The sequence below is a fragment of the Ursus maritimus genome, unplaced genomic scaffold (genome assembly GCF_017311325.1).
Source record: "Ursus maritimus isolate PB19 unplaced genomic scaffold, ASM1731132v1 scaffold_34, whole genome shotgun sequence".
In the NCBI taxonomy this organism is placed as follows: Eukaryota; Metazoa; Chordata; class Mammalia; order Carnivora; family Ursidae; genus Ursus; species Ursus maritimus.
Window position 1 is genome coordinate 20947163 of NW_024426008.1, and position 13003 is coordinate 20960165.

Genomic DNA, 13003 nt, shown 5'->3' on the forward strand with positions numbered 1-13003 from the left:
TCGTTTTGTAAAAGAACACAACGCATACTCATCACCGGTATAACACAACACAGTAGTGTCAAGAGAGCAGAAGCCATTAGCGAAATGCCTTCATCTCAGGGTAGATGGAATGACAGTGACTAAAATAGTCTACCAACAAAGAGTAGAATGATAGATTAGATGAGATCATGTCACAGAAGTGTCAAGTTACCAGGTAACCAAAGTGCTGCGAAGGGTGGTAGAGAGGGAGGGCAGGCAGGCAGGAGAGAGCTGAACATCAGACGAAGAGCACAGAGCCAAAAATGGCTGGGAGGATAGACAAGGACAGAAGAGTCCTTGCCTTGTGAAGGGAGAATCGTGACATGGGGTTTTCACCAGCTCACAGCTCCTGGGCTCCCCTACCTACTGGAGAGGTTGGGAATGAGGTGATAGCTGTAGTTCATAGTGTAAGAGGCCGGAAGTCCGTGGGCCCTTTGGAAATGGTTTGCAGCATCTCCGGGTCTCGTGGCTCGCCCCATGGTAAGCTGGCTGTCCGTCTTTCCAACCTGGCTGACCACCACCCATAATTGTAGAGCTGTCCACAGAGGGCCTGGCCCCGCGATCTTGGATACACTGGGATCTCCCTTCACCTCCAATCCCCTCTTGCCTCCACAATGAATAAATGCAGTGCTGTGCTCACAGGTTAAGGAGTGTTTACCTCTCCCCAAGTGACAGGTGGGGACAGGGATGGGCACAGCTGTCCTCACTTTCCAGACTCTTCCAGAACGTGTGTTCAGAGCCCCGCTCAGTGCTTTTAGTTACTGATTTTAAGTTACACGATTTTCAGTGAAGCTCAGATTTTAAGTTACATGAGAGTCACCTGGGAATCTCGCTGAAAATGCGAGCTCTGATTCAGCAGGTGTGGCGTGGGGAGCTGATATTCCGAATTTCTAATGAGGCCTCAGGTGATACCAATGCCACTGGCCCGTGAACCACGTCGTGCATAAAAGGGCCTAGGAGCCGCCCCTCGGTCTGTGAGAGGAGACTGCGTGTAGGACGTGGGGGTGTCGGCTCTGCTTTGCCGCTCGCCGGAGGTCACCATGAAGCTGTCCTTGGCTCTGCTCAGCCCCACGTGGCCTTGGCGTCAGCATTTCTGACCACTAACCATTGGAGCCCGAGCTCGTGGAAATCTGTAAGTACAAGTTCTCCTTCTTAACTGCACAGAGAAGGTAGGACTGGCGCTCGTGGGACTCACCCACTTGGCAGAAAAGAGGAGTCGAGCCCACAGAGAAATCAGATTTCCAAATGACTTTTGCTTATGACCTGATTTACGTTTTTGCCAAGAACGAGGGAAATGAGCTCCTTTCCCCATCCAGGCCTTCCCTCCTCGCTGAACTCTGCTTGGGGGGGAAACCGCAAAGCTTAAGCATTTGTGCAGGCTTCGCTCGCCTAGCAAAACAGAGGAAGGCGAAAGTTTCCTAGAATGTTTATATTTAGGCTCTGCCCAAGGGGAGTTTTTTATCACCTGAATGTGTCACTTTAATTTGACAAACAGCAGGAGAGGAGAGACTGGCATTGAAAAATGCTTATAACGTTGTGCAATGCTTCACTCACTCCGGGACAGTGGTTTCTTCTGAGAAGAAAGTTTTATTTTCTGTCCTGTCATGTCGATTTTGTTCAGCTCGACAAACCTGGATTGAGTGTCTAGTTAGCAGGCACTGTGCTGGGTGCTGAACACACGGGGTAAAGGAGAAATGGTTGCTGTGACGGGGGACACTCCGTGCTATGTGGGAGACAGAGAAGCAGAGAGCACGTCTCTGCAGGGTTGCTGGTACGATGGTTGAGGGGAGTGCTTGGGGCACCTGCGAGGTCTCCTTAATCAGCCTGGAGGTCCAGGTAATGGAGTGAATGGATAAAACCTGACCTGAATTGAGAAGCTTGAGTAGGAATTCGGTAACTGAAGAAGCTTTAAAAAGGTGAGTTGTTAATACCCCTCGTTGGCTTTTCCTGGTTTTTCTCTCTTTGGCACCTGGTAGAACACCCTGCCCCATCCTCATGAATGTAAGTGTGGCCATACATCGCACTCGAGCCAATGAAATGTGAAACGGACGGAGGAGTGTCCCTTCTGGCGAGAAGCTGTAAATGCCAGGATGTGATTTGTCATTTTCCCCCTTTACTGCTAAAGAAACCAGGAAAACATACGTTAAGATGAAACTTCCATCTGTCAAGGTTCTTGAATGACTACAATGAGCAGAAATAAATCTTTTTCGAAAGCCCTGAAATTTCGGTCATTGGTACGGCGGCATGAGTTAGTCTGTCCCTGCTGACACAGAAGGGCATTCTGGGCAGGGAATCCCATTGATGAAGGCTCAGAGACCTCTAAGATCTTTGATCTGGAAAGTGCAGACTGTTAGCAACAAGAGAGTAGGTGTCGGGGTGGGTGGGGTTGGGATGGTGTTTGACCTCTCTGGGGTGTCGGGATCATAAAAGCTTGGTTGATTGAAGTAAAGGGCTCACCAGATGAGCTCCGGCGTTTCCTTTCTAACTGAAGACTTTGATTTTTACAATATGGAATGCAGTTAATGATGGTCCCCTCTGAGAACACCTTTTGCCAAAATCCTGTACGTGGCTGGATTTCCTGCTCTCGAGAGGTAGGGCTTTTTGGTCGGGTGTTTATTTTTGTGTATTTTCAGTAGACTGTTTCTTGATGGCAATGAATACTTTAACTGTAATCCCAAGATCTTGTACAATACCTAGGAGTCTTAGAAATGTCTGAACAAATGAAAACACCCAGCTTCTTCACGGCACCCAGCTTTGGGACCGCCTCTGATTCTCTTGGCCTCCTCTGTCTCCCAGTCCATCTAAGCCACTCCTGCTGACTCCCTGTGAGCCCCTTTGGCCTCCCTGCTTGAGGACAACCAACCCCAGAGCCTTTGGCTCCTGTTGCCATTTCCAGGCTCTGAAGCCCGTGTGGCAGAGTGGCCCGAGTACCTGCTGAAAAGGCCAAGACCACTCCAGTCCATCTGGGGGAGTCTTTTACTGATGGCTGATAAGGAGCCAGCGGATAAATTCTCCTTCTCTCCCTCCGATGGACTATTGCAAAGGATAGCCTGGGTGCAGCTGTCCCACATGGCGAAGCAGGTGCCCTGCCCAATGATGGGCCGGATCTCACTGCTCATGGTGAGCAGTGCCCAGGTGGTAACACACCCCATCTCATGGCTTCTTACTCTCTGCGCCTCACCTCTGTTTTCCATTATTCTCACTGCCCCGGGTTCCAGGAAAGTGTTCATATGTCCTCTTTGGCTCAGACTATTTTCTAAGGCACGTGGGCTGAAACTGTTGGTTTCACAGTGGTTCTAGAGAGCAGACCCTCAGACTGAGCTGTGGAGCGTGACCACCCGTGGTCAGAAAGCGGTAGGCTCGCTCTGCTGGTAGGAAGTGCGTCGTTCTTAACTCCTCCTGTTCAATGACCTTGCAAGGACTTCATATGAAACCGTCTTGGTTTAAGAAGTTCAACCTGGAAATTCTTCCAGGTTGCCCTGGGATTTCCAAAATGAGTGTTTAAGTGAAAAAGCGGTCTGAACATGAAACAGAAGTCCGCGACAAAAATTCAATGGATACGGCCTTGTCCGAAGAGCTAAGGGGCTGCGGGGAGGATGGGAGGTTGCCGAAGGGTCACTTGGGAAGCACCTGCCGTGGGGGGGCCCAGAGGGGATAGGACTGAGCCCGTGCCCTGAACCTGGCACATAAAATGCAATGCAATGGTGTAAATGCAGGTCGTTCAAGCTCCAGAAGCGCCCTTTTGTTGAGGGACCCTTTTCCAAAGCCTGAAAAGTAGTTGTCTCCCCTCAGTTGCCGCCCCTCTTTCTAAGGCCGTGAACTCTCAAATCCTGCCTTTGTTTCAGTTCGCTGCACAAAGCCGGCCATGGCAAGGAGTTGGCCATTCCCGATGCTCTGTGCCAGGGACATGAGCATACCTAGCCTTGGCCTTTGTTCTCACTATCGGTTCCCATGAAATGCAAGGGGAACTAGGCACGGGGGTGCAGGGGGCCAAAGGCAAGTGCCCTGCAGCGTGCAGGTCTGGGATGTGGCTGCCGGTCTGTCTACACCTCCACAGCACTATGTGTAAAGCGGGAACACGGATGTCCCTGTCGCAGTGGTGTGGGAGTGAGTGACCGAGCCTGTCACCGTTCCTCCCTCTGGACTGCTCTCTCCCTGCAGGCACCAAACGCGACTTGAATTATAGAGTGTTATTCGGAAGAGATTTATAGTTTCAAATGTAAATTAAACTCTGCCTCTGAGGTATCGCATGGTAAACACTCTCAGAAGGGCTCCGTTTTGAACAGATGAGAATGATTAAAAATCGGGTTTCCTGCCTGGGGTTGGGAGGTACCACCAGCAGGGGGACTGGTGAGGGGGGTGGGGGCCGAGTTCCAGGGCCAGGTGGGGGATGGGATGTCACACCCGAGGGGGTGGGGTGGAGTGGAGCAGACTGAAGGTCATAGAGCCCTGATGTCCCCCTGCCAGCTGCCCATCAGGTCCATGTGGTGCGTGCTCAGTCATCCCAGGTCCCCATCGCTGACTCCATGTGTCCCACAGCCTTCAGGCCTTGGGGACTGTCCTTCTCCCTTTAATTCGCATGGTGGACAAAAAACTGGTGTGGTGTTTGGAGCCACAGGTGCTCAGGGAGGCTCAGTGGCCCGGGTGTTCCTGGAAGATGGGATGTTCAGGGTTGCCATGGTGATGTGGGACTCCAGGCCTAGGGCAGCAAAGGAGCTGAGGCTGCAGGCCGTAGACGTCGTGCGGGGAGACCAGGATGACCAGGCCAGCTTGCTGGGAGACGGGCAGTGGGCCACTTTGATGGCGAAGGGGAGATAGAGGAATATTTCCGGGACCTTGGAGTTCCCATGATCTGCATGTGGCTGTCCTATTTCAAGAACCCCTTCTCCTTCTGCCCCAGAAAGCCCCTGATGGAATGAGCTCCTTGCTGAGCTTGCCTATGAGGGATGTGCCCGTGGGTGGCCTATCTGTGACCCACCTGGGTCCTATGGTGCTTGGGCTGCTGAAGATGCCAGAAAAATACATGGGCTCAGTACTTGCAGGCACCCATGCAAGAGGGTGCCTCCCTGCTCTCCAAGAACAGCGGGAAGGCCATGAGCAATGCCAAGACCAGCCTGGAGGACCAGAAATACGGCTTCCCTGGAGTCTAGGGCCTGGCCAACATCACCCCTTTCCCTGCCCTGAAAGCTGAAGGTGACATCGAACTGACCCTGAGGCTCCATCCCCAGGCCGGGACGCTGGACCTGTGGCTGAAGTAGCACAGAGGCGACTGTGCTGGACCCAGCCACCTCGGAGCCCTGTCTAGGTGGAAGGGATGTGTACTCACAGTGATCTGTTCTTGGGTTATTAAAAAAAATTTTTTTTAAAGGCCATTGTTCTCCCGCAAAAGTGATGAAAAATCAACATGCATTATTGACCTATAACTGGTGTTTCAAAAATCTGGAAGCTCCCTCCCCAAAATGGGCTGACCTTTCCTCCTCTCTCATATTAATAATTGATAAAATCTCTGGTCCTAGAAAAATCTTAAATGCGACCGGAATAAAGGACACTTAATTTTCCTGCTGTAAAGGATTGGTTTTACTTGGTATTACTCAGGTCAGTTTTCCCAGCAAAGCCGTTACTTTTGTTCACTTTGTGCCGTGTGCGGAGACAAACAGCATGCTCTGGACTTACCAGGTACTTAATAAATAGTGAGTGAGTGACCAGTCTCCTACTGACCTATGATTTGTCCTTAGATGGAATCGAAGGTTGTTCAGCTCAGATGCTAACACTGAGGCGGGGTTGAGGGGAGCGAAGGGAGGGTGACGAGCATAGGTTGATTTTTGCCTATCTTCTACGTTTTAGCAGGTCAGCAATGCAGAGTTCCTAAGCAGAACTGTTCCGAGTACGTCAGGATTAGATCGCTGAGTTTCCTCAGCTGCGTTTATAATTCCTTTTCTCGCCAAGGAGCTCAGGACCCGACCCAGGCCTTGACCATTATTAGGTTCCCTGTGAGAAGGGCCAGTGACCTCTAAAGCACATAACTGATCCCTATTTCCAGCTTTTCGCTTTTCTTGTCTTTATGATGGCACATTGTCCCGAAAGATGATTCTGGAACTTCGCTGAGACGTGGGAAACACTTGGCGGCAGTGAGGCCGGTGATGAGGTGGGCCATGCGGGAGCTGGAAGCCCAGGGCAGGACATGAATATTCATCGAGAACCAGCTCTGGTAGCTTTAGCTGTTTATTTCCTGCCCTTGTCTCCAGAGCAACCCCGGGAGGGAATAATTATTTATTTATTGAGGGTTTACTCTGGGCCTTTTAAGATCATTACCCCAGCACATTGTATATGCGTTTTAGAAGTCAGGTGTCAAGGGTTAAGTATCTTGCCCAAAGTCACACAGCTACGGAGAGGTGGAATCAGAATTTAAAGACCCTCTAATTTCAAAGCTTGTTTTTTTGCCCTCAAAATAAAAAACTTTTTTTTTTTTTGTAAATAATGTATGCTGATGACAAAAAAACCATGGAAAAAAATTTGAAATATCTATTTTTAAGATTTTATTTATTTATTTGACAGAGAGAGAGAGAGAGAGAGAGAGAGCCAGCGAGAGAGGGAACACAAGCAGGGGGAGTGGGAGAGGAAGAAGCAGGCTCCTAGCGGAGGAGCCTGATGTGGGGCTCGATCCCAGAATGCCGGGATCACGCCCTGAGCCGAAGGCAGACGCTTAACGACTGCGCCACCCAAGCGCCCCTGAAATATCTAATTTTTGAATAGGTAATCTATTCCCCTAAAAAAGCAAAAACTATTAGGCAGCAGCACTGTTACTAATCTATGACTTCTTCTGGAGGGTTTTTATACGTGTATGGATCTATTTCTCTTTACACTCAAGGCCACATAGGCACGCTATCTTATGCCTTGCTTCCCCCGCCACACACACTTAACTCTATTTTGTACATCTTTACAAATTATAGTATGAGACTCTAATTCTTTTTAAAGAGCTGCATTGTTTCCATTTTATTTCTAAAAATGAATTCCATAATTAACCAGGTCTCGATTAGACGATTTCTCAATGTTTTGCTCTTGCACACAAGGTGGAAATAAACAGACCCTCCCGTGTCCCATTGCTTATCTCCGAGCGCTCGCGTGTCTGGGGGGGGGGATTGCTGAATCAGAGGTAAGGAAAGGTGGTTGTTCCGGTTGATTCGGCCCACCTGCCTTCCAGGGGCTGTGCCAGATTGTTCTCTCCCCAGCAGAATGCAAGGTGTCTGTTTCCCCAAGACCTTGCCATCAGTTTTTATCAAAGTTTCAGATTTTTTGCCACACTGATAGACGAAAATTGCCAGGCCTGGGTAATTTGACTTTCTTATCCCAAGATGAAGTTGAGCATCTTTTCGTGTTTGGAAGATCCTTGTATTTCCTTTCTAGTGAATTATCTATGCCTACCCTTGGTCCATTTTTTTCTATTAGGCGTCCTTTTATATACGAGGGAGTTGGCTTTTTGTGATAAGAGTTGCAAGTACTTTTTCCTGATTTCTTTGTCTTTTGACCTTAGGTATGATGTTTTTCTCATGGAGAAATTGCTATTTTAAGAGTCCAGTTTACCAGTGTCTTATCATTTCTGAACTTGAGTTCTCATTAGATCGTTACTGCTCCGGTGTTCTAGTTCTCTCCTGTGTCTGTCTAGATGGTGACCTCATCATTTGCATTGAAATCTTCTATCCATTTGGAAACAATCCCATGGTGGAGGTCGAAGGGTGCATCCAGGCTTCACATATTTCTAGGTAGTTATCCAATCCTCGTATCCTTTCATGGAATCATTTCATGACTGAGATGCCTTCTTTGTCATCTATTCCGGTTTCTACAGAAAGGCCTGTCTAGGTCTTTTTTTGGACTTTCTATTCCATTCTATCCGTCTGTCTATACCTATATTACCATACTGTTTAAATAACTGAAAGTTTAAGTGTTTTTATTTATATTTATTGTGTTAGTGACCGTACAGTACATCATTAGTTTTTGACGTAGTGTTCCGTGATTCACTGTTTTAACGTCCAGTGTGACTAACTCCCCCCACCATGCCCGCCTTTCCTCCCAAATTCTTCTTTTTCAGAGTTTTCCTCGTTATTCCATCTTCTGTTGCCATATGAGGTTTGGAATCCCATTATCTAGTTGATCGTTTTTTAAATTAAACTTGTAGGTTTGGGGGTATATTAAACTTGCAAATGAGGGTATGGAAAATTCACCTCAGTCACAGTGTACATTTTCATTTTTAAAGTCTTTTTTTTAGTCTTGAGGAGTATTGTGACGTTTCTGTTCTGTGACCCCTACGTAGTATTATTTTAATTCGTGATTTGGTTGCTATATTCATGTAGCCTTATCCATGTGGTTGTGTGTATATATGCATATATATACATATAAATATATATGTATATTTGTATAAATGTATAAATACACATATGTATATATGCATCTATACATAAAAATAAATTATATATATGTATATATAGAGAGAGTGTGTGTGTGTGTGTGTATGTATGTGAAAGCTAGTGTATCTATTTTATATCTCCGAAGGGTTTATGAATCTCTTATTGGTTATGGTAGCTTTTCAGTTGTTTTTCATTTGCCCAGTATACAGTCCTACCATCTGCAAATAATTTTCATGTTCCTTTCCAATTTTTAGAATTAGGATAATAACTTTCGGTTACCTAGTTTTGTTGGCCATTACTTCCAGCACAACATCAAATTCTATTTCTGACTTTAAATGGTAATGTTTCTAGTGCTTCCCATTAAGCAGAATGCTAGGTTTGGGATTATGATAGGAGGATTTTATCCTGTTACAGGGTTACTTATCTAACACTATTTTATTGCGATTGCAATTTCTAAAAATTAAGAATGGATATCGAATTTTGTCTGGTATCACTTAATACTTTAATTTCTTTATATAATCTCAAGCATGGGGGTTTTGTCACTGACTAAAAAAAATGGGATTTTTGTCATATACACTTAAATGTAATTTGTCTTTCTCACTATACGAAACCTCCTAGAATTCCTCCCAACTTAGTCTCTTGTAGATCTAGCTTCTGGCTTTAACTGCTGCATAATATTCCATGGTTTGGATATTTTCCATTTATTCAGCCAGTCCCCTATGATAGGCATCCACTTTTCTCACTTTTCCACTTCACTATAAACAATAGACAGGAATCATCCTTGTAAGTGTTTCAAGTGATGGGCCCTTTAACTTCCGAGGACTATATTCCCAGGGACGGGAGTGCGGAGTTGACGGTTTCATGTGATTTTATTTCAGTAGCCACTGTGCTGTACTGCTCAAGATCTCAGAGCTACAGCTGGTATCAATGAGGCGTCTCTGACTCCAAAGCTCATTAAACCAAACTGCTGTGCACATCTGAACAATCCAGAGCAAATCCTGCAAAATGACTGTGTCTGTCGTGGGAGTCCTACTGTGCTTTGTCCAGCAGACAATGGGTCCACATCAGAAGACCCACCAAAGAGAATCCTGACCCTGCACGCATTTGTCTTTGTGCGGCTTGGGAAGTAGATGGGCCTTGGTTTCTATGACCTTGGACATAGTGGTCTCTCTTCTGTCTCTCCAGTGTGTCCCTTTTTCATCTGGGAAATGGGACTAATAGTCCTTGACGCACTCGTGAGGTTGGAGCCCATAGCATCCAAAGCCCATAGCAAGGTGTTGGGATTTTCCTGAAGAGTGATTTCAGTTCAGGCCCAAGCCAAATCTTCTCGCTGTATGCTTTGAAGTTGTCCAGGCTGGCAGGACAGGTGTAGCGGAAAGTGTAGCTGTTGCTCGACACTGGGACCCTTGGGCCAGGAGCAGCCTTCAGAGTTGGGACCAGTGTTAGAATTTATAGACTCCTAGGACCACATGGCACTTCCCTAAAGTTCTGGAAGTCAGGTTTCCAAAATCCATCTCACCCAGCTAAAGTAAGGTATAGGCAGAGCTGGCTCCTTTTAGAGACTCTGGAGAAAAAGCTCTTTGCTTGTCCTTCCCAGCTGCGAGAAGCTGCCTTCATTCCCCAGCTTACGACCCCCTGCCTCCATGTTCAAAGTGCATGGCTCCAACCTTCGGTAGCATAGACACATCTTCTTCTGTGCCCCTACGGCCTTTCTCTTCTAAGGATCTTCATGGTTCCATTGGGCCTGCCCCAATAATCGAGGAGAATCTCACCATTTCGAGGTCCATCCCTTTAATCACATGTGTAAAGTCTCTGCCACGCGAGGTACCTGAGTCACAAGCGTGGGAGATTGGGGCGTGGACCTCTTTGGAGGGGGTGCCTTGCTCTGCCTACCTCAGATGCCACGTGCGGAACCCGTAGCCCCAGTGCATCCCCTTTCTGATCTGTGCAGGTTTATCCTAATGCCGAAGGAGACCTGGTTTTTCCTCTGCCATCTCTGCTTCCCTAAGCACTTCCTTCTTGTAAGTCCCCTTCTCCTGCTCACAGAGCAAAGACAGGATCCATTTTGTTGTACGTGAGATGGGCAAAGCCTACATTAGACTTGGTCAGTTTTACTGGTCATGGTCTCTGGGTCTCTCTCCGAAGAGCCAGCTCTATAAGCTGAAGAGTTGGAGGAAATGGTCTGAGGAATTTACCCTCTGCCTTAGGGCAGGTCTGTCTTCCTGGCTGCATCTGATTACCCTCCAATGACGGGATTCCTGTCCTGTCTCATCCAGTTCCCCCCACGTTGGTGTGTTCACTTTATCTTTGTCCTTACCTTGACGTTATATTAGTCTGGCACAGTTGTCCTGATAAAACAGCACAGACTGATGTAAACAACAAAAACTTGTTTTCCGTAGTCCTGGCAGCTCGAAGTCCAAGATCAAGGTGCTGACAGGTGTGGTTTCTCCTGCGATCTCTCTTCTTGGCACACAGATGGCCACTTTCTCAATGTGTCTTCACGTCGTGAGACGTGAGCACTTTGTGCTTGTGCCTCCCTGGTAGTTCTCGTTGTATGTGCCGATCTCCTCTTAGAAGGATGCTAGTCTGTATTGGAGTAGGTCCCAACCTAAAGACCTCATTTTAACTTAATTACCTCCTTAAAAAGGCCTTATCTCCAAATACAGTGACACTGAAAATTATTGGAGATTACAACTTCAACATAGGAATTTTAGGGGGATAGTTCAGTCCATAACAACCTTGATGTACCCCTCGTCCCCCCCTGCTTCAACCTGGGCCGTGCACGATGCATGCCAACCCTGATCTCTTTAACCACACCTGCCTCCATCCCTCCCGGTTATCTGACAGCCCAGCTGAGGACAGCTGCAAACACTGTGACCTCAAACTCAAATTAGGCAGACCCAGAGAACCTATTCATGAGGCTAAGCCATGATAGGTGTAGAATAATGCAGTTGGGCATTTCTTATAATACATTTTGGCTCCTGTGAGGATAAACACCACCTTCTTTAAGTAGGAAAGCCACAAAACACAAGTAACAGCATAAGAGCTAAAAGATGCATATGAAATCGTGGTGGAAGTTCCCGTTATTCCACCTCCCGTAGGGTAGCTTCATCGGGTGACTGTTCTGGTGTAACCGCGCTTGGACAGCACAAAGTAAAACCCTGGAACTTGTTGGATTCTGAAGTAAATGTGTAACCATGAAACTGTTAAATAAATAAATAAATAAATACAAGCAGTACTGTGCCCTAGATTTCATCCTGTGACAAATCACACCTTTGTATGAAGCACTGAATGCCTTGATACTGTAAGGGGAAAGTCTAGAAAGATGGTCATTCTCAGCCTCTGATACCAGAAGTGACCACACTTAAGTCTCAGATGACAAGTATTTTCATTTCCAACTCCTTAAAACTGATTAAGGAGCGAGGAAAAAGGGAGGGAAATGAAACAAAACTTTTTACATCATAACAGGAAAAGAACTTGGGTTCCAAGAGGGTTTCTAGAAAAACAAAACCAAGGCATGGTTGGATTGCGTCTCAAGTAATTTCCATGATGCAATTAAAACAACCAAAGTTGTGGGTGCCTGGGTGGCTCAGTCAGTTCAGTGTCCGACTCTTGGTTTCAGGTCAAGGTCTTGGGTCATAAGATTGAGCCCTGCATCGGGCTCTGTGCTCAGTGCAGAATCTGCTTGTCCTCCCCTCTACAACCCCCCCCCCGAGTGTGCAAACATGCTCTCTTTAATAAAATCTTAAACAAAAAAATCAAGGTGTACCACCCAAATGTACCTGGGGGCTAGGAAACTCACAGGTGGGATAAGGAGGGTATATGTCCCCTGAAGGACTTTGCAAGTAGGCAAGGAATTACCCAGGGGCAGGTGTTAGCATTAGCACCCTTGTCCTGCCTTGGAGCTTGTTTGAGTTGGTGGAGATACACATGGGTGCAGGGAGAGAGACTCAGACTCAAGGAGACATCAGAGTGTGCGAGGAGAGTAAGGAGTGCAAGAGGAAGAGAAATCGCTTAGCCCTGGCCCTCTGGCACATGGTGAAAACCCTTACAGGCTGATCTTAATGAGAAATCTAGCTTGAGGAGGAACCTGAATACAATTTCCAAAGACCTTAACCTTTTCCCAACGACCTTCTTTTCATGGGCTTTCCCCAAACAAGTTTCCATGCATTTACTATCAGACTAAAGAAGCTTCCTATTTCCCCCCTTCGCATGGTGAATTTCCGCTTTTTCGTGATGTCTCTGGTCTTGTTTCCCAGGGCCCTCTTCCCTGCAGAAGGGTGTATACCTGGGCATATGCGTAAGAAATGAAGAAAAATTAATCAACTAGCAAGAGGATTGGAGGGCAAGCTGTGAAGGAGGCTGGAGAGCTAAATTTATATAACCTAGAAAAAGAAGACTCTGGAGAAACGTGATGAAGTTATACTTCACAGAAGCAATATAAATGAAGGGAGGGAATTGTTCCCAGTCTCAGAAGATGGTGGGACAGAGGGCTGGCCCCAAGCCAAGGCCATGAAAGGGAGTCATGATGGATGATGGGGGCTGGAGACCAGAGGGTGGTCCTGATGTGGGGAGCAGGCCCC

The 13003-nt window shown here is 47.0% G+C and overlaps 1 pseudogene; it reads left to right on the forward strand.

The window, feature by feature from the left end:
* The first annotated feature begins 4488 nt into the window (after positions 1–4488).
* LOC103663330 lies at positions 4489–12750 on the forward strand (annotated as a pseudogene).
* Positions 12751–13003: the final 253 nt, after the last annotated feature.